This window comes from Macaca mulatta, chromosome 10, assembly GCF_049350105.2.
Source record: "Macaca mulatta isolate MMU2019108-1 chromosome 10, T2T-MMU8v2.0, whole genome shotgun sequence".
Classification (NCBI taxonomy): domain Eukaryota; kingdom Metazoa; phylum Chordata; class Mammalia; order Primates; family Cercopithecidae; genus Macaca; species Macaca mulatta.
In genome coordinates, this window is record NC_133415.1 from 86255328 (window position 1) to 86277165 (window position 21838).

At 44.7% G+C, this 21838-nt stretch overlaps 1 protein-coding gene and 1 long non-coding RNA gene across 9 annotated transcripts in view; both read left to right on the top strand.

Annotated features, from left to right (window-relative positions):
- Positions 1–21838, top strand: part of CBFA2T2 (CBFA2/RUNX1 partner transcriptional co-repressor 2) — a 163406-nt gene that overhangs the window by 850 nt on the left and 140718 nt on the right. The gene's annotated exons all lie outside the window — the stretch shown is intronic.
- On the top strand, positions 747–6740 carry LOC144332080 (uncharacterized). The gene is made up of 4 exons (XR_013399831.1): positions 747–1143; positions 2569–3240; positions 4407–4980; positions 5785–6740. It is a non-coding gene; the product is annotated as an uncharacterized LOC144332080 (long non-coding RNA).

Sequence of the window (21838 nt, forward strand, 5' to 3'; positions counted from 1 at the left end):
CGGAGAAGTCTGAAATTAGGCTCCAGCCGTGTATTTAAGATTTTATTTTGTTGTCTGTTAGTCCTGTTCCATGATCTAATTGTTATTCTTACTTCCATTTAGCCATTCCAGCATTTATTTAGTGTTCCTCGATGTGTGAGATCCTTGGGGGAAAGGTGGCTTCTCTGAATAAGAACAATAAAATTTTAATTGTTTGTCATTACTGTAATTATAATAGCCAACATTTTTTTGAGCACCATTTTGCATTCTATTCACTTAATATTTATTAAATCATCTATTATAGTAAGTTTAAAAATACCATTCCAGGCCCTGGGAATACAACAATAAACAAGATAGACTGAACTGGGGTTTTGAGTTTAGTTAGGAGAGGGGAGAGACATAGTAAATGAGGAAACAGATAAACATATTTTGCATGTTTTTTTATTGTTTAATCTTGGTGACATCCTAAGTAAGACATTATTTGAGGATGCCCATTTTGCAGAGGATGAAACTGAGTAACAGAAGGTACTCTGAGTACTAGTCTCAGAGCTGATGTCCTTAAACACGTGAAAGGGAGGCTTTAAGCCTTTTTTTTTTTTGCATCCATTAAATGTTGGATTGAAGATAGAAAAAGTAGATACACCCAGCTTACAGTTACTGCTTTTGATGGTTTGATCCATTCCTCATGAAATTTCCAACTAAAGAGGCAGATAGTGATTACACTTCTAGGCCTGCAAAGGTGCAGTGTCTCTGTAAAATGAAAGGACTTTTTTTTTTTTTTTTTTTTGAGACGGAATCTTGCTCTATCGCCCAGACTGGAGTGCAGGGACGTGATCTCGGCTCACTGCAACCTCCGCCTCCTGGGTTCAAGCTATTCTTCTGTCTCAGCCTCCCAAGTAGCTGGGACTACAGGTGTGAGCCACCACGCCCGTCCTAGGTATGTTTTATAACATACAAAAATAGACATTTTACAGAAGGATGAGCTAAACTAAATGAAAGTTGCAGTTCCAATATTGTCTTTCCACACCCAGTGGTGAAATTTAACAATACCTCTTGGGGTGGAGATCATTGATCTTGTAGTAGTACCTTCTCAATCCATTAGGTTTATTGCTCTGATGAAAATCTAGCTTATTTGGTAGAAGTAAAATGTAATGGCTGGGCACGGTGACTCACGCCTGTAATCCCAGCATTTGGAAGGCTGAGGTGGGCAGATTGTCTGAGGTTAGGAGTTTGAGACCAGCCTGGCCAACATGGTGAAACCCCATCTCTACTACAAATACAAAAGGAAGCTGGCTGTGGTGGCAGGGGCCTGTAGTACCAGCTACTCAGGAAGCTGAGGTAGGAGAATAGCTTGAAGCCAGGAGGCAGAGGTGGCCGTGAGCTGAGATCCCACCATTGCACTCCAGCCTGGGCAACAAGAGCAAAACTCCATCTCAAAAACAAAAAACAAAAACCCCCGGCCATGGTGGCTCATGTCTGTAATCCCAGCACTTTGGGAGGCTGAGGTAGGCGGATCACGAGGTCAGGAGTTCAAGACCAGGCTGGCCAACATTGTGAAACCCCATCTCTACTAGAAATACAAAAAAATTAGCCAGGCGTGGTGGTGTGTTCCTGTAGTCCCAGCTACTTGGGAGGCTGAGGCAGGAGAATTGCTTGAAAGAAACGGCGGAGGTTGCAGTGCACCGAGATCACGCCACTGCACTCCAGCCTGGGTAACGCAGCGAGACTCTGTCTCAAAAAAAATAAAATAAAATGTAATGGTTAAAATTGAAATTCTAAACTTTTGAAATTTAATTCTAGAGTTGTGTTGAGGTTAAAATCCTGGGGACCAATCCTAACAAGTTTTGAGACTTTAGGCTCATTACTTAACCTTCTTGTGCACGTCATTTTCCTCATCTGAAAAACGGAGATAAAATTTCTACCCCATTTGCAGGTTTATTATGATGCTTAATATATGTTAATATATGTAAATTACTTAAAACTGTGCTTGACACATTCTGTTCTGGTGGTTGTTAGTGGCTGAGGGTATACCATCTGACTTAAGGTCTCAGTCTAGGAGGGCCCTGCACAAGTCAACAGGTAATGATAAAATGCTTTAAGTGCTTTAAGCATAAGGCCTTTGGGAAGGCAGAGGAGACATAACTAATTGTTCCTTGAGAGTCCAGGTAAGGTCCAGCTTCGGGGGTGACATTTGAACCAAGCTTTAAAGGAGAAGGGAGGCTTTTCCCAGGAGGAGGAAGGGTGAACTCTACTGGCTGAAGGTACAGGGAACCTGATTGAAACTTGTATACCTTGTTTTTTTTTTTGTTTTTTTTTTTGTTTTTTTTTTGAGACGGAGTCTTGCTCTGTCACCCAGGCTGGAGTGCAGTGGCCGGATCTCAGCTCACTGCAAGCTCTACCTCCCGGGTTCACGCCATTCTCCTGCCTCAGCCTCCCAAGTAGCTGGGACTACAGACGCCCACCACCTCGCCCGGCTAGTTTTTTTGTATTTTTAGTAGAGACGGGGTTTCACCGTGTTAGCCAGGATGGTCTCGATCTCCTGACCTCGTGATCCGCCCGTCTCGGCCTCCCAAAGTGCTGGGATTACAGGCTTGAGCCACCGCGCCCGGCTTATACCTTGTTAATAGTGAATTCTGGCTGGAGTTGTTCCTGACAGGGGCCAGATGGCAAAGAAGCCTGTTCCAGAACTTTTCACAGTACCACAGGCCTTTCCTTCTCTCTGTGGCATGTACCTCATTCTGCCTTCTTAGTTATCTAAGAATATAAGCTTCTGAAATATAAACTCCTTGAGTGTTATGACAATGTTTGCATTTTTGTAATTTTATTTTGCCTAGCAAGGTAAGTGGGAAGTTCACTAGTGTTGAGAAAGGTGTATTGGACCTTCAAGAAAGTCTAAACAGTTACAGTTACAAGTGGAATGGTAAATGACCATATTTACTAGTGAAAAACTCGGTTACATTTCCCTTTCCTTATCTGGCACTTATCCATTAGGATTACAGAAGAGATCGGAAAGTGCACCAGAAAGACTTGTCTGACGTTGAGTAGGTACATTTCGTTTGCTCTTCTGGGTCTACTTTACATCCTTTCTCACCCTATCCCGTGCCCTGGGAAGCTGACTTACCTACATGGACTACATCAATGAGCTTCCTTCCCCTTTGAGGTTATGACATTTATTTTCCTGCCCCGGTCTTGTGGGTGTTGCCCTTAGCTGACTCTGTCCCTAGATTGAAGGTCACTACTCCTCTAAATGTGGTCCTCTCGGCCGGGTTCGGTGGCTCATGCCTGTAATCCCAGCACTTTGGGAGGCCGAGTTGGGCAGATCACCTGAGGTCGGTAGTTTAAGACCAGCCTGACCAAAGTGGAGAAACCACGTCTCTACTAAAAATACAAAATTAGCTGGGCATGGTGGCATACGCCTGTAGTCCCAGCTACTCAGGAGGCTGAGGCAGGAGAATTGCTTGAACCTGGGAGGCGGAGGTTACGGTGAGCAGATTTTGCGCCATTGCACTCCAGCCTGGGTGACAAGAGCGAAACCCTGTCTCCAAAAAAAAAAAAGAATGTGGTCCTCTGTATGTGACGCTGTCCATGTAGGTTTGGAAAGTTTTTGTTCCCTTTGTTCGTTGGGCCTAGAGATCTAGAGATGCTCTCATTAGTCCCAGGGTATTACAGCTATCCCTTGTGATTATCTTGAACCCTGCTCACATATTTTTCTTTTTTTTTTTTTTTTTTTTTTTGAGACGGAGTCTGGCTCTGTCGCCCGGGCTGGAGTGCAGTGGCCGGATCTCAGCTCACTGCAAGCTCCGCCCCCCGGGTTTACGCCATTCTCCTGCCTCAGCCTCGCGAGTAGCTGGGACTATAGGCGCCCGCCGCCTCGCCCGGCTAGTTTTTTGTATTTTTTTTTTTAGTAGAGACGGGGTTTCACCGTGTTCGCCAGGATGGTCTCGATCTCCTGACCTAGTGATCCGCCCGTCTCGGCCTCCCAAAGTGCTGGGATTACAGGCTTGAGCCACCGTGCCCGGCCTACATATTTTTCTAGTTCCATTATAAAACCCTCCTTGAATTAACCTTACTGGAGTATGCCATGTTTCCTGCTGGGACCATGACTGTGTTTGAAGCGTGTATGTATGTGTGTATGTTTGTGTGTGTATATATATATATATATATATATTTTTTTTTTTTTTTGGAGACAGGGTTTCACTCTTGTTGCTAGGCTGGAGTGCAGTGGTGTGATCTGGGCTCACTACAAACTCTGCCTCACAGGTTCAAGCGATTCTCCTGCCTTAGCCTCCTGAGTAGCTGGGACTACAGGCGTATGCCACCATGCCCAGCTAATTTTTGTATTTTTAGTAGACATGGGGTTTCACCATGTTGGCCAGGCTGGTCTCGATCACTTGACCTCGTGATCTGTCCACCTTGGCCTCCCAAAGTGCTGGGATTACAGGCGTGAACTACCACACCCAGCTTATTTTTATTTTTTTATAGAGACAGGATCTTGCTGTATTTCCCATGCTGGTCTCTAATTACTGGGTTCCAACGATTCTTCTGCCTTGGCCTTCCAAAATGCTGGGATTGCAGACGTGAGCCATTGAGTCCAGTCCTTTTTTGACTTTTGAGTAAGTTTATCCTAGTTTGGAACCAGTTAGTTTTCTTTTTATCTTATTGTAGTTTTAAAATTTTTGTTTATATATTAATTTTGAGACCAGGTTATGAGACCAACTTTTGCATTTTTGGTAGAGGCAGGGTTTCTTCATGTTGCCCAGGCTGGTCTAGAACTCCTGGGCTCAAGTGATCCACGTGCCTCGGCCTCCCAGCATGCTGGGATTATAGGCATGAGCCACCGCGCCTGGCCTAGTTAACTTTCTTTTTTTTTTTTTTGAGATGGAGTTTTCCTTTTGTTTCCCAGGCTGGAGTGCAGTGGCGCAATCTCGGCTCACTGCAACCGCCGCCTCCCAGGTTCTAGAGATTCTCCTGCCTCAGCTTCCCAAGTCGCTGGGTTTACAGGTGTGTGCCACCACGCCTGGCTAATTTTTGAAGTGTTTTTTTTTTTTTTTGAGACGGAGTTTCGCTTTGTCGCCCAAGCTGGAGTGCAGTGGCATGATCTAGGCTCACTGCAAGCTCCGCTTCCTGGGTTCATGCCATTCTCCTGCCTCAGCCTCTTCCAAGTAGCTGGGACTACAGGCACCCGCCATCACGCCCAGCTAATTTTTTGTATTTTTAGTAGAGACAGGGTTTCACTGTGGTCTCGGTCTCCTGACCTTGTGATCTGCCTGCCTCAGCCTCCCAAAGTGCTAGGATTACAAGTGTGAGCCACTGCGCCCGGCCTAATTTTTGTATTTTTAGTGGAGATGGGATTTCACCGTGTTGGCCAGTCTGGTCTCGAACTCCTGACCTCAGGTGATCCACCTTCCTCGGCCTCCCAAAGTGCTGGGAGTACAGGCGTGAGCCACCGCGCCCACCCCGGCCTAGTTTTCTTATATACAGATTCAGACAGCAGAGAGGTCGGCAGTGATGGTGGTGCCACTCAGCTGTAGTCCCAGTTACTCAGAAGGCTGAGGTGGGAGGATCACTTGAGCCCAAGTAGTGGAAGCTGCAGTGATAGTGCCACTGCACTCCAGCCTGGGTGACAGAGAGAGACCCTGTCTCAAAATAATAAAAAATAATGATGGCCAGGCGCAGTGGCTCACACCTGTAACCCCAGCACTTTGGGAGGCTAAGGCGGGTGGATCACCTCAGGTCAGGAGTTCAAGGCCAGCCTGGCCAACATGGCAAAACCTCGTCTCTTCTAAAAATACAAAAATTAGCCAGGTGTGGTGGCGGGTGCCTATCATCCCAGCTACTCAGGAGGCTGAGGCAGGAGAATCGCTTGAACCCAGGGGGCGGAAAGTTACAGTGAGCTGAGATCACGCCACTTCATTCCAGCCTGGGCAAAAGAGTAAAATTCCGTCTAGAAAGAAAAAATAATAAGCAGATAAGCAGAGAGATTGACTTTAAGCTTGTTCTCAAGTGTTAAATGTTGTATAGGTTATGTGAGTCTAGACTTTTAGGCAGGAAGAATGATTTAAATGATAGTGCTTAATGAATGAGTGCAGCACTGAGATCAAGGTGAGTTAATTCACTAAGTTCACACCTCTTCCGGGGTAATGAAAATAGGAGGAAGAGGTGGGGAAGTAAGGTTTCTCACCTGCCAGTTTTGTTCTCATTCCTTAGTTTTAGAGTATTGTTTTGAATCTCATAGAAAGTGACCATTCTTTTGTAAAGATTTACTTCAAATTCCTGAAAGCTTGAAGGCTAATGAGGAAGAATCACTCTAGTTATTGTTTACGCTTTGGTAAGATTACCAAGGAAGGGATCTCATAATGCTGTACTAATAGTTTACATGTGTGACATGGACTAGTGTTTGTACATGTGACAGACCCTGTTTCTGGATTTTATTAAGGCTGGTTAAGTAGCTTTTTGCTTCTGTCTCTGGTTTCTGTCTCTGGCCCCTTGAGGGCCCTGAGGCTATCTGAAATTTTAGGGGCTGGGGTACCATAACTTGAACTTTTGAAATGAGTCAATAAGCAGATATGTCAGCTGAGTATGACTTTAAGTATAGTTGAATTCTTTTAGGAAAAAGTCTTAGCTAGATTTTCTGCTGGGCATTTTTTATGTATATCAATCATCTCATTTAATTATAGATCAAACTTAGAAGAGAGTATCTCTGTTTTACTGATAAATCCTGGGCGACAGAGCGAGACTCCATCTCAGAAAAAAAATAAAAATGAAAAAGAAATAAGAGAGAATTTAATTGTCCAAGATCACAGAGTTAATAAGTAGTAGATTCACTCTTCCTAACTAGTTTAATCTTGGTGTCAAGTTCATTCATTATACATTGAGTGTCCAAAAACCCTTTTTTTTCTTTTTTTTTGAGACAGTCTCTGTTTCCCAGGCTGAGTACAGTGGTGTGATCTCTGCTCACTGAAACCTCCACCTCCCGGGTTCAAGCAGTTCTCTGCCTCAGCCTCTCGAGCAACTGGGACTACAGGCGCCCGCCACCATGCCTGGCTAATTTTTGCATTTTTAGTAAAGATGGGGTTTCACCATCTTGGCCAGGCTGGTCTTGAACTCCTGACCTTGTGATCTACCTGCCTCTGCCTCCCAAAGTGCTGGGATTATAGGCGTGAGCCACCACACCCAGTTAAAAACCCACTTTTTTTTAAACCCTCTATCTCATGGCTTCTTTTTGCTAGACTAGGGGTTTTTAGACATGTGTTCTAGAGGAGCCCAGACCTTCCTGAAGATAATTGATTTCCCATAATCTTTCTTCAACTTTCTTTCCTTAACAACTCTTTTTTTTTTTTTTTTTTTTTTTTTTTGAGACGGAGTCTTGCTCTGTCACCCAGGCTGGAGTGCAGTGGCCGGATCTCAGCTCACTGCAAGCTCCTCCTCTCGGGTTCACGCCATTCTCCTGCCTCAGCCTCCCGAGTAGCTGGGACTACAGGCACCCGCCACTTCGCCCGGCTAGTTTTTTGTATTTTTTAGTAGAGACGGGGTTTCACCGTATTAGCCAGGATGGTCTCGATCTCCTGACCTCATGATCCGCACGTCTCGGCCTCCCAAAGTGCTGGGATTACAGGCTTGAGCCACCGCGCCCGGCCACAACTCTTATTTTAAAAAAGTCCAGGTTGGGTGCGATGGCTCACGTCTGTAATTCAAGCACTCTGGGAGGCTGAGGATGGCGGATCAGCTGAGGTCGGGAGCTCGAGACCAGCCTGACCAACATGGAGAAACCCTGTCTCTAATAAAAATACAAAATTCTGGCCGGGCGCGGTGGCTCAAGCCTGTAATCCCAGCACTTTGGGAGGCCAAGACGGGTGGATCATGAGGTCAGGAGATCGAGACCATCCTGGCTAACACGGAGAAACCCCGTCTCTACTAAAAAATACAAAAAACTAGCCGGGCGAGGTGGTGGGCGCCTGTAGTCCCAGCTCCTCGGGAGGCTGAGGCAGGAGAATGGCGTAAACCCGGGAGGCGGAGCTTGCAGTGAGCTGAGATCCGGCCACTGCACTCCAGTCCGGCACTCCAGCCCGGGCGACAGAGCGAGACTCCGTCAAAAAAAAAAAATAAATAAATAAAAAATAAAAATAAAAATACAAAATTAGCCAGCCATGGTGGCGCATGCGTGTAATCCCAGCTACTTGGGAGGCTGAGGTGGGAGAATCACTTGAACCTGGGAGGCAGAGGTTATAGTGAGCCAAGATCGTGCCACTACACTCCAGCCTGGGCGACAGAGCAAGACTCTGTCTCAAAGAAAGTCCAAATAAGTGGGATATGATTTAAAGACAGCTATACGAGACCTTGTTCAGGGGTATCCTAAGTTGGCCTTAGAGATGAATTAAAAAAGGCAACAGAAACTCTCAGCAGTCTTAAACAATTCATCCCATATGTTTCCTGATCTTAGCAGTGAAGCAGATGATGGCAGTGAACATCAAAAGCCCAAGAAATGTCCATGCTAATTTTGCATGGCTCGATGAGGAGCTGTCAAATATGGATCATCAAATATAGTATAGACTATGCAATGAAGCTTTACTTTGCAATGTGGCTCTTTAAGATTTGATTTTACCCTCCTATTTTGTGTTGTAATTAAATGCAGAAATCGAAATACAAATTCAGAACAACCCAGAGCTTGGTTTCCTTCTGTCTGAATTTATAGCTTTGGAGTTGGCTAGACCTTTCAATCAAATTAGCTGATGGTGACAAATATGTAATCTGACCTCTGTAGCAGCTCCAGTGAAATGTTAATATCAGGCATAGCACAGCCCCCTTGATACACTACTTTGACCTTTTCCTCTCTTACAAATGTTTCCCTTATTTCTTTGTTAATTTAGCCATCTCCATGCAGAGGTCATGCCTGCTTTTAATTTTTCAAAGCCACATGAGAACAGACTTTTAAACAACACAGATTTATTCATTTTGGCCTTATATCCCTAGAGCTAAACTATCTTTATGTCTGGGACTAAAGGTAGAAGTAGCTGAGATGAGGGAAATTCAGAATGGTGAGGGAAAAGTACTGGGAGAGGTGATGGTTTTAGCTCTTGCATTCCCCAGCCAATTGCTTAAATTAAGCTCCCCATTAATTTTCCCTTGTTAAGTTGGTCTGGCTAAGTAATTGAAGCTATATTCTTAGCCCTTCTCTTTTTTTGAGACGGAGTCTCACTCTGTCACCAGGCTGGAGTGCAGTGGTGTGATCTCGGCTCACTACAACCTCCGCCTCCCTGGTTTAAGTGATTCTCCTCCTGCAGCCTCCTCAGTACCTGGGATTACAGACATGTGCCACCACACTCAGCTAATTTTTGTATTTTTAGTAGAGACGGGTTTCACTGTGTTGGCCAGGATGGTCTTGATTTCCTGACCTTGTGATGTGCCTGCCTCAGCTTCCCAAAGTGTTTGAATTACAGGCGTGAGCCACTGCGGCCGGCCAGCCCTTAAATATATGACATCTATAAATATAATACTACAAGGTGCTTTAGAAAAACAAACATATTCAAGGATCCTTCTGCCTCAGCCTCCCAAGTAGATGGGACCAGAGGTACGTGCCACCATGCTCTACTAAACATAAAGTTTTTTTTGTTTGTTTGTTTGGTTTTTGTTTTTGTTTTTTTTTTGAGACGGAGTCTCGCTCTGTCACCCAGGCTGTAGTGCAGTGGCACTATCTCGGCTCACTGCAACCTCCACCTCCCAGATTAAAGTTATTCTCCTGCCTCAGCCTCCCAAGTAGCTGGGACTACAGGCGCGCGCTACCGCGCCCGGCTAATTTTTTGTATTTTTAGTAAAGATGGGGTTTCACCATGTTAGCCAGGACGGTCTCGATCTCCTGACCTCGTGATCTGCCCGCCTCAGCCTCCCAAAGTGCTGGGATTATAGGTGTGAGCCACCGCGCCTGGCCTGTTTGGTTTTTTTTTTGAGACGGAGTTTCACTCTGTCACCCAGGCTGGAATACAGTGGCACAATCACAGTTCACTGCAACCTCTGCCTCTCAGGTTCAAGCGATTCTATTGCTGCAGCCTCCCTAGTAGCTCGGATTACAGGCATGTACCACCACACCCGGCTAATTTTTAGTATTTTTAGTAGAGATGGGGTTTCACCATGTTGGCCAGGCTAGTCTGGAACTCCTGACCTCAGGTGATTTGCCTGCATCAGCCTCACAAAGTGCTGGGATTACAGGCATGAGCCACTGTGCCTGACCTAATTATAAAATTTTATTTAATTTTTTATTTTGTAGAGATGGGTCTCACTTTGTTGCCCAGGCTGATCTCAAACTCCTGGGCTCAAATTATTCTCCTACCTCAAGCTCCAAAAGTACTGGGATCACAGGCGGGAGCCACCTTATGAGGCAGTAGCTGGGATTATAGACACATGTCAGCTAATTTTTGTTGTTGTTTCTATCAATCCTTCCTTACTTATTAGTTAATATTCTTCTGCAGAACATTTTCTTATCTTTATATATGTTAATATGGATTTATGGATTCTTATTTTAATAATCTGTTACTGTCATTATTTGTTGTGTTCACATTGTTCAGATTTGGCCAGTGAGATCCCCTTCAAGCTGGCTTTTGTGTCGATTTGACACGTTTCCACATTTTTTTTTTTTTTTTTGAGACGGAGTCTCGCTCTGTCGCCCAGGCTGGAGTGCAGTGGCCGGATCTCAGCTCACTGCAAGCTCTGCCTCCCGGGTTCACGCCATTCTCCTGCCTCAGCCTCCCGAGTAGCTGGGACTACAGGCGCCCGCCACCTCGCCCGGCTAGTTTTCTGTATTTTTTAGTAGAGACGGGGTTTCACCGTGTTAGCCAGGATAGTCTCGATCTCCTGACCTCGTGATCCACCCGTCTCGGCCTCCCAAAGTGCTGGGATTACAGGCTTGAGCCACCGCGCCCGGCCACGTTTCCACATTTTTTAACTGCTTTTTTTGACACACAAAAAAGGTGTTGTAGGCTTAGCTTCTGCTCTTCTTACCCTCTTCTTGGAATCGGCCATTTCTCCAAACTGTTTCTCTCCTAATTCCTTTCAGTGGAGAAAATTATTTAGAAATCAAAATTTGGGTGCTGTGTGTGCTCATTGCTATTGGAGTATTGTTTTTTAGAACCTCTTAATGGACAGAGCTAGGAAATACATACACACACGTACATATACACACATATCAAAATATATATATCTAAATTTCTTTCTTTTTTTTTTTTTTTTTGAGACGGAGTCTCTCTCTGTCACCCAGGCTGGAGTGCAGTGGCTTGATCTCGGCTCACTGCAACATCCACCTCCTGGGTTTAAGCGATTCTCCTGCCTCAGCCTCCCGAATAGCTGGGACTTGAGGCACCCGCCACCACGTCTGGCTAATTTTTGTGTTTTTAGTAGAGACGGAGTTTAGCCACATTGGCCAGGCTGGTCTTGAACTCCTGACCTCGTGATCCGCCTTCCTCGGCCTCCCAAAGTGCGTGAGCCACCGCATCTGGCCTCGGCCTCCCAGATGCGTGAGCCACCGCATCTGGCCATTTTGTATGTATTTTTAGGAAAAAATTTATTGTATAAAACTAGATACAGTGAAAAATATTCATTTTGTATGATTTATTTATTTATCTCTTGATGCTTCTGTCTTGGCAGAGTCTCACAATAACTTGAAATTCTTTTTAAATTTTTTGTTTGTGACAGGGTCTTACTATGTTGCCCAGGCTGGTCTCGAACTCCTGGCCCAAGCGAACCTCCTGCCTCGATCTTGCAAAGTACTGGGATTCAGACATATGCCACTGTGAGTGGCTGAGTGTAATTTATATACAATCAAATTTACTTTTTTTTTTGTCACTGGGTAGAGAAAAAAACTTGCTCTTTCTCAGGGCATAGTTCTATTAGTTTTATATTATTAGTATGCAGTTGTGATAATCAATCCAGAGAGAGATAATTTTCATTCTTTCCATAAGTTTTCTCACACCTCTTCTTACCTAGTCCTTGGAAGCTACTAGTTTATACTGGATTTTGTCACTCATAGTTTTTTGGGGGTTTTTGTTTGCTTGTTTCTCTACTTTTTCTTTTCTGTAATGTCATATACATAGAATCATACAGTATGTAACCTTTGTGTCTGATGTGTTTCACTTACCATAATGCTTTTGAGATTCATCCACGTTGTGTCATGTATCTGTAGTTTATTCCTTTTTATTGCTGAGTCACATTATGTTATGGACATTTGAATTTTTTCCCATTTTGATGATTATGAATAAAGCTTTAAATATTCATACACAGTTCTGCATGTGGACATATGTTTTTATCTCTCTTGGATAAATACCTAGGCATGGGATTGCTGGGTTCTATGGTAATTTCATATTTAACTTTTTTTTTTTTTAAGATGGAGTCTTGCTCTGTCACTTAGGCTGGAATGCAGTGGCATGGCTCACGGCAACCTCTGCCTCCTGAGCAAATTCTCCTGCCTCAGCCTACTGAGTAGCTGGGATTACAGGTGTGCACCACCACCTGTGGCTAATTTTTGTATTTTTAGTAGAGATGGGGTTTCACCATATTGGTCAGTCTGGTCTCGAACTCCTGACCTCAGGTGATCCACCCACCTTGGCCTCCAAAAGTGCTGGGATTAACGGTGTGAGCCACCACGCCCGACCTATACTTAACTTTTTTAGAAACTGCCAAAGTGTTTTCCAAAATGGCTATACCATATCATTTTGCATTTCCATCAGTAATGTATGACAGTTTCACTTTCTTGTTGGTTATTTTTGTTTTGTTTTGTTTCAGAATTAATTATTAAGGAAGCACTGTATCTGGGCGAAATCAACTTTGGTCATCTCATTTCTGCAATGAAAGGAATACTCTCTGTTACTTGCTTTAGAAGAATGTAGGGTCCCTTGCTATTTATACTCTGTTGGGGTTAGTGCAGTTCTTATTTACACATCATTTGCAGAAATAATAGTAACTACCGTTTGTGTATCAGAACAATTTTCACGTATCTAATTTTTTTTTTTTTTTTTGAGACAGAGTCTTGCTCAGTCGCCCAGGCTAGAGTGCGGTGGCGCCATCTCGGCTCACTGCAAGCTCCGCCTCCTGGGTTCACGCCATTCTTCTGCCTCAGCCTCCCGAGTAGCTGGGACTACAGGCTCCTGCCACTATGCCTGGCTAATTTTTTTGTATTTTTAGTAGAGACGGGGTTTCACCATGTTAGCCAGAATGGTCTCGATCTCCTGACCTCGTGATCCGCCCATCTCTGCCTCCCAAAGTGCTGAGATTACAGGCGGAAGCCACCGCGCCCGGCCCACATATCTAATTTTTATAGCAATTAAGTAAGGTATCTAGTAGTGTCTTCATCCTCTTAACTTGTATAAGGAGATTGGTTCCAGTAATCAGGTGATTTACTCTCTGTCACACGGCTAGAATGTGAGAGTATGGCTTTTTGGATTTGGAGCTGTGAGGGGACATTCTGTCTCTGTTTTAAGTAGAGGTGTAATAGAGGAAGATATGGGTGTCATTCTAATCGTTTCTTTTATATCCAATTCATAAGCAGTGCAGTCTTGAACAATTCATATTTGGATTTTGAGTTAATTTCATCTTTTGTGAAATGGGATAGCCATCCCTCACCTGTGTACTTGAAAAGGTGAGAATCAGTTGAGGGACTGTTAAAGGATGTTTTGAACACTGTATGTTACCTCATAATTAATTTTATAGTACTCTCCATTTGTAGTGGTTTCCATAGTTGTTTATGGGAACAAGTTTGCAGAAAAAAAAAGGTTGAATAGAAATAGAAGGGGTTAGGCCGGGCGCGGTGGCTCAAGCCTGTAATCCCAGCACTTTGGGAGGCCGAGTCGGGCGGATCACCAGGTCAGGAGATCAAGACCATCCTGGCTGACACGGCGAAACCCCGTCTCTACTAAAAAATACAAAAAACTAGCCGGGCGAGGTGGCGGGCGCCTGTAGTCCCAGCTACTTTGGAGGCTGAGGCAGGAGAATGGCGTGAACCCGGGAGGCGGAGCTTGCAGTGAGCTGAGATCCGGCCACTGCACTCCAGCCTGGGCGACAGAGAGAGACTCCGTCTCAAAAAAAAAAAAAAAAAAAAAAAAGAGAAATAGAAGGGGTTGGCCAGGCACCGTGGCTCACGCCTGTAATCCCAGCACTTTGGGAGGCCGAGGTGGGCAAATCACCTGAGGTCAGGAGTTCGAGACTAGCCTCAACATGGAGAAACCCTGTCTCTACTAAAAATACAAAACTAGCCAGGCGTGGTGGTGCATGCTTGTAATCCCAGCTACTCGGGAGACTGAGGCAGGAGAAATTGCTTGAACCTGGGAGATGGAGGTTGGGGTGAGCCAAGATTGCGCCATTGCACTCTAGTCTGGGCAACAAGAGCGAAACTCTGTCTCAAAAAAAAAAAAAAAAAGAAAGAAAGAAATGGAAGAGGTCGGGTGTGGTGGCTTAGGTTTGTAATCCCAACACTTCGGGAGGCTGAGGCGCATGGATCACTTGAGATCAGGAGTTCAAGACCAGCCTGGCCAGCATGGGGAAACCCTGTCTCTACTATAACTATGAAAATTAGCCAGACTGGCCGGGCGCAGTGGCTCACGCCTGTAATCCCAGCACTTTGGGAGGCCGAGGCCGGCGGATCACGAGGTCAGGAGATTGAGACCATTATGGCTAAAATGGTGAAATCCCGTCTCTACTAAAAGTACAAAAAATTAGCTGGGCATGGTGGCAGGTGCCTGTAGTCCCAGCTACTTGGGAGGCTGAGGCAGGAGAATGGTGTGAACCCGGGAGGTGGAGCTTGCAGTGAGCTGAGATGCGCCACTGCCCTCCAGCCTGGGTGACAGAGTGAGACTCCGTCTCAAAAAAAGAAAAAAAAAAAAAGAAAATTAGCCAGACTGGTTGCATATGCCTGTAATCCTAGCTACTAGGGAGGCTAAGGCAGGAGAATTGCTTGAACCCCGAAGGTGGAGGTTGTGGTGAGCTGAAATTGCATCACTGCGCTCCAACCTAGGGGACAAAGTGAGACTGTCTCAAAAAAAAAAAAAAAAAAAAAAAAAAGAAAGAAAGAAAGAAATAGAAGGGGCTGTGGTGGCTCAAGCCTATAATCCCAGCATTTGTAGAGGCCAAGGTGGGAAAATTGCTTGAGTCCAGGAGTTTGAGACCATGCTGGGCCAACACAGACCCTGTCTCTACAAGATAATAATAATAGTAATAATAATATAAATTAATACAAAAAAGAAGAGAAACAATTTAATACAAGAGCTGAATAGCAAAATGGCCAGTGCTACTGCAGTACACACAGAGACACAGGATCCCTCTTTTCTCTTTTCTTTTTTTTTTTTTGAGACAGTCTCATTGTCGCCCAGACTGGAGTGCAATGGCGTGATCTCGGCTCACTGCATCCTCTACCTCCCGGGTTCAAGTGATTCTCCTACCTCAGCCTCCCACGTAGCTGGGATTACAGATGCATACCGCCATGCCCAGCTAATTTTTGTATTTTTTAGTTGAGACTGGGTTTCACCATGTTGGCCAGGCTGGTCTCGAACTCCTGACCTCAGGTGATCCACCTCGGCCTTCCAAAGTGCAGGGATTACAGGCTTGGGCCACTGCACCTGGCCAGGGCCCCTCTTTTTTCATATTTACTTTGTTTTATGTGAGTGATACATGAACATATTGAAAAAAATTAATGCAGATAAAATAAAAATCCCCTTCCTACGCTAAGAGAAACCATTCATTAACAACTGTGTTGTGGAGCTGTTAGATGCAGGGATTGCACTAAGTGCCATAGGCCTGCCAAGGTATGTAAGATTCAGTCCCTGTCCTCAATGATTTTCCAGTTTTCCTTCTGTGCCCTAACAGCTTGTTGATAGCTCTTGTAATAAAACTTTTAAACAGATGTTTTAAGTTTAGATAGTGATTAACCATCTTTTCCTCTTGTAGTTGATGCCATTGAGTGAGAGTTCTGTTGGGAAATAGTGAAACAAGGATTCTGATTCAATCAATGGAGGCAGGGAATTTCTGAGGAAGGAGATGGGATGCCATCCATGCCTCAGAGCCACTGAGCACTTAGCTGCAGCTGTGGACAGCAATGCTTGGCTGGCTGTGAGTTTTCTGTAGGTCTCTAAATAGTTCATGCTAATTTTGTGGATGTTGGACTCTGAGGAATGATGTGGTCGATGGGGAGAATGTCCATAAAAACTGTTAACTAGTAAGTAGCCATTTGGAGTACTAAAATCAATTTCTGATTATATGAATGTCCCTTTTTTGTGGATTATTTTAGCTTACTTGCCAGTTGAGTTTCTTGGTGTTATACCCTGTTAGTTAAATTCAATATTTCATTTATTTAAGGGCCTGATATTTGTATTCTATTAGAAGGACAAACAGCTGATTATACTAGAAGGTGGGCTGTAATGAATTCTCATTACGGTGACTAAAATTTATTGATTTTCCTTTTTTTTTTTTTGTGACGGAGTCTTGCTCTGTAGCCCAGGCTGGAGTGCAGTGGCCAGATCTCAGCTCACTGCAAGCTCCGCCTCCCGGGTTTACTCCATTCTCCTGCCTCAGCCTCCCGAGTAGCTGGGACTACAGGCGCCCGCCACCTTGCCCAGCTAGTTTTTTGTATTTTTAGTAGAGACGGGGTTTCACCTTGTTAGCCAGGATGGTCTCGATCTCCTGACCTCGTGATCCACCCATCTTGGCCTCCCAAAGTGCTGGGATTACAGGCTTGAGCCACCGTGCCCGGCAAATTTATTGATTTTCTAGGATATTCTTGATTTCAAATATTTACTTTTTTTTTTTTTTTGAGACGGAGTCTCGCTCTGTCGCCCAGGCTGGAGTGCAGTGGCGCGATCTCGGCTCACTGCAAGCTCCGCCTCCCGGGTTCACGCCATTCTCCTGCCTCAGCCTCCTGAGTAGCTGGGACTACAGGCGCCCGCCACCGCGCCCGGCTAATTTTTTGTATTTTTAGTAGAGACGGGGTTTCACCGTGGTCTCGATCTCCTGACCTTGTGATCCGCCCGCCTCAGCCTCCCAAAGTGCTGGGATTACAGGCGTGAGCCACCGCGCCCGGCCAAATATTTACTTTGACAAACATTTATTGAATTCCTTGTATCAGATCCTGGGGGACATAAAGAGAGTTCTAAGGTCCTGGAGGACTATGTAGTCCAGTAAGGGAGATAGATTGATAGCTTCAGTACCAAATGCTAAGCAGTGTTAATGGCAAGTAACATCCCACCAAGGATGGGCATCTGACCTATGTGTAAGTATGCATGTGTGGCTGTGTTTCAAAAAAGGCTTCTTAGAGAAAAAGATATCTGTTTTGAGCCAATCTGTTTTTCCTAACAACTTAAAAAAATAATTTTTGGACTGGCTGTGTATTTACCTAATTTAACATTTGAAATGAACAAATAATATTTATTGAAGTTTCTCTCACCTCTGCGCCAGCCAGTCTTTTCCCCTTCCTGGAAGCAACTACCATTACCATTTTTTTCTGGACCCTTTTGATACATTCCTGTAGGCCATATAATGTCAGTACATAAAGAACTTCCTCAGTTTGCATTGTATTTCATTGTATGAATGCACCATATTTTTCCCCCTATTGCTGATGTACATTTACCTTTCAATCCTTTGCTATTGCAAACAATGCTGCATAACCTTGTAGAAATTGTCTTTTCATAGATCTGTGGAATAAATTCCTAGAAGTAGAATTGCTGTGGTTAAGGGGTTTGCATATTTGTGTAATTTTGGTAGATGTTGCCAGAATACCCTCTGGAGAGGTATATCAGCTTTTGTACTCCTATCAGCAAAGTGTGACCCAAGTGAAGAATGGGTAGGAGATGGGTGAAGTTGAGGTTGGATCAGGTTTATGAGTATGAGGGGGACTAAAAGTAGTTATGTATTATTGAAGTGTGAAGTGCTGGGTAAAGAGTAGCAGGAGATGAGAGTAGGAAGGAGACAGGGGCCAGGTCCCTTTGCCTTTGTGTTGTTTTTGTTTGTTTGATAGCCTCTCACACTGTCGCCCAGGCTGGAGTGGCGCAATCTCAGCCCACTGCAACCTCCGCCTCCTGGGTTCAAGCAATTCTCCTGCGTCAGCCTCCCGAGTACAGGCATGCGACACCACACCTGGCTAATTTTTGTGTTTTTGGTAGAGACGGAATTTCACCATGTTGCTCAGGCTGGTGTCGAACTCCTGGGCTCAAGTGATTCACCCACTTTGGCCTCCCAAAGTGCTGGGACTACAGGCGTGAGCCACTGCGCCCTGGCCGCCTTTGTTTTTATACTTGGATTTTTTTTTTTTTTTTTTAGCTTTTAAGTTGAGGGCTACATGTGCAGATTTGTTACATAGGTAAACTTGTGTCATGGGGGTTTGTTGTACAGATTATTTCCTCACCCAGGTATTAGCCTAGTTCCTGTTAGTTATTTTTCCTGATCCTCTCCCTCCTCCCACCCTCCACCTTCCCATAGGCTCCGCTCTGGTGTGTTTTGTTCCCCTCTTATATGTCTATGTATTCTCATCATTTAGCTCCTACTTGTAAGTGAAAACATGCAGTACTTGCTTTTCTTTTCCCATGTTAGTTTGCTGAGGATAATGGCCTCCAGCTCCATCCATGTCCCTGCTGCAAAGGACGTGATCTTTTTCTTTTTTATGGCTGCATTTATAAGACAAGAGGGGTTTATTTAAACTTCTGCTATCAGAAGTAGGAAATTGGGATCCTATTAGGGCTTAATTGGTTTGACTTCAGCTTTTTAGCTTGGAGGCTGCTGAAGAGTTAATTTATTGTATGAGAGTTTGGCCGTATGTGGAGCACAAACTTACTTTTTTTTTTTTTTAATTCATTAATTAATTAATTTATTTTGAGATGGAGTCTCACTCTGTCGCCCAGGCTGGAGTGCAGTGGCATGATCTCGGCTCAGTGTAAGCTCTGCCTCCCGGGTTCACGCCATTCTCCTGCCTCAGCCTCCTGAGTAGCTGGGACTACAGGTGCCCGCCGCCATGCTTGGCTAATTTTTTGTATTTTTAGTAGAGACGGCGTTTCACCATGTTAGCCAGGATGGTCTCGATCTCCTGACCTCGTGATCCACCCACCTCGGCCTCCCAAAGTGCTGGGATTACAGGTGTGAGCCACCGCGCCCGGCCAGACTTACTTGTTTTAAAGAAAGGATCTCTTTGTACATTTATTCATTTGCCAGATCAGTCATTTACGTGTGAAGCCTCTTCACAGTTATAGTTAAATATTAGAATGTGCCAGACTTGGCTGGGTGCGGTGGCTCACACCTGTAATCCCAGGATTTTGGGAGGCTGAGGTGGGCAGATCACCTGATGTCAGGAGTTCGAGACCAGCCTGGCCAACATGGTGAAATCCCTTATTTACTAAAATTACAAAAATTAGCTGGGCGTGGTGGTGTGCACCTGTAGTCCTAGCTTCTTGGGAGGCTGAGGTAGGAGAATCACTTGAACTCTGGAGGTGGAAGTTGCAGTGAGTCATGATTGCACCACTGCACTCCAGCCTAGGCGACAGAATGAGACTCCCTCTCAAAAAATAAAAAGAACACGACAGACTGATTGAGATCCCAAGATTAAGGGGGAAAACAAGGCTTCAGGTTTTATTAAACTTATCCTAAATAATGATTTTTTTTTTTTTTTTTTTTTTTTTTGAGACGGAGTCTCGCTCTGTCGCCCAGGCTGGAGTACAGTGGCCGGATCTCAGCTCACTGCAAGCTCCGCCTCCCAGGTTCACGCCATTCTCCTGCCTCAGCCTCCCGAGTAGCTGGGACTACAGGTGCCCGCCGCCACGCCCGGCTAATTTTTTGCATTTTTAGTAGAGACGGGGTTTCACTGTGCTAGCCAGGATGGTCTCGATCTCCTGACCTCGTGATCCGCCCGTCTCTGCCTCCCAAAGTGCTGGGATTACAGGCGTGAGCCACCGCGCCCAGCCAATAATGATGTTTTTAAAAGAAAACCTTTGGAGAAATAATCTGTCAGTAACAGATGTCTAAAATTTTCCATATTTGAAAAGGCCCTGGCCGGGCGCAGTGGCTCACGCCTGTAATCCCAGCCCTTTGGGAGGCTGAGGTGGGTGGATCATTTGAGGTCAGGAGTTTGAGACCAGCCTGGCCCAACAGGGTCAAACCTCGCCTCTACCAAAAATACAAAAATTAGCTGAGCATGGTGGTGGGCGCCTGTAATCCCAGCTACTTGGGAGGTTAGGGCAAGAGAATCCCTTGAACCTGGGAGGCAGAGCTTGCAGTGATCTGAGATTGCACCACTGCAGTCCAGCCTGGGTGACAGAGCAAAACTCTTTAACTCTTTTTTTTTTTTTTTTTTTTAAATGTAAGTTCTAGGGTACATGTGCACAATGTGTAGGTTTGTTACATAGGTATACATGTATCATGTTGGTTTGCTGTACCCATTAACTTATTTACATTAGGTATTTCTCCTAATGCTATCTTGCCCCCTGTCCCCCACCCCACGACAGGCCTTGGGGTGTGATGTTCCCCGCCCTGTGTCCAAGTGTTCTCATTGTTCAGCTCCCACCTGTGAGTGAGAACATGCAGTGTTTAGTTTTGTGTCCTTGTGATAGTTTGCTCAGAATGATGGTTTCCAGCTGCATCCATGTCCCTGCAAAGGACATGGACTCATCCTTTTTTATGGCTGCATAATATTCCAGGGTGTATATGTGCCACATTTTCTTTTTCTTTCTTTTTTTTTTGAGACAGAGTCTCGCTCTGCTGCCCAGGCTGGAATGCAGTGCCATGATCTCAGCTCACTGTAAGCTCTGCCTCCCGGATTCATGCCATTCTCCTGTAGCAGGGACTACAGGTGCCCACCACCATGCCCAGCTAATTCTTTTTGTATTTTTAGTAGAGACGAGGTTTCACGTGTTAGCCAGGATGGTCTTGATCTGTTGATCTCGTGATCCGCCTGCCTCAGCCTCCCAAAGTGCTGGGATTACAGGTGTGAGCCACCGCTCCCGGCCACATTTTCTTAATTTAGTCTATCATTGATGGACATATGGGTTGGTTCCAAGTCTTTGCTATTGTGAATAGTGCTGCAATAAACATACCTGTGCATATGTCTTTATAGTTGGATGATATATAATCCTTTGGGTATATACCCAGTAATGGAATCACTGGGTCAAATGGTATTTCTAGTTCTAGATCCTTGAGGAATCGCCACACTGTCTTCCACAAGGTTGAACTAGTTTACACTCCCACCAACAGTGTAAAAGCGTTCCTGTTTCTCCACATCCTCTCCAGCATCTGTCATTTCCTGACTTTTTAATGATCGCTGTTCTAACTGGTGTGAGATGATATCTCATTGTGGTTTTGATTTGCATTTCTCTAATGACCAGTGATGATGAGCATTTTTTCATGTATCTGTCGGCTGCATAAATGTCTTCTTTTGAAAAAGTGTCTGTTCACATCCTTTGCCCACGTTTTGATGGGGTTGTTTTTTTTCTTATAAATTTGTTTACGTTCTTTGTAACAGATTCTGGATATATTAGCCCTTTGTCAGATGGGTAGATTACAGAAATTTTCTCCCATTCTGTAGGTTGCCTGTTCACTCTGATGGTAGTTTCTTTTGCTCTGCAGAAGCTCTTTAGTTTAATTAGATCCCATTTGTCAATTTTGGCTTTTGTTGCCATTGCTTTTGGTGTTTTAGTCATGAAGTCCTTGCCCATACCTATGTCCTGAATGGTATTGCCTAGGTTTTCTTCTAGGGTTTTTATGGTTTTAGGTCTAACATTTAAGTCTTTAATTCGTCTTGAATTAGTTTTTGTGTAAGGTGTAAGGAAGGGATCCAGTTTCAGCTTTCTACATATTGGTAGCCGGTTTTCCCAGCACCATTTATTAAATAGGGAATCCTTTACCCATTTCT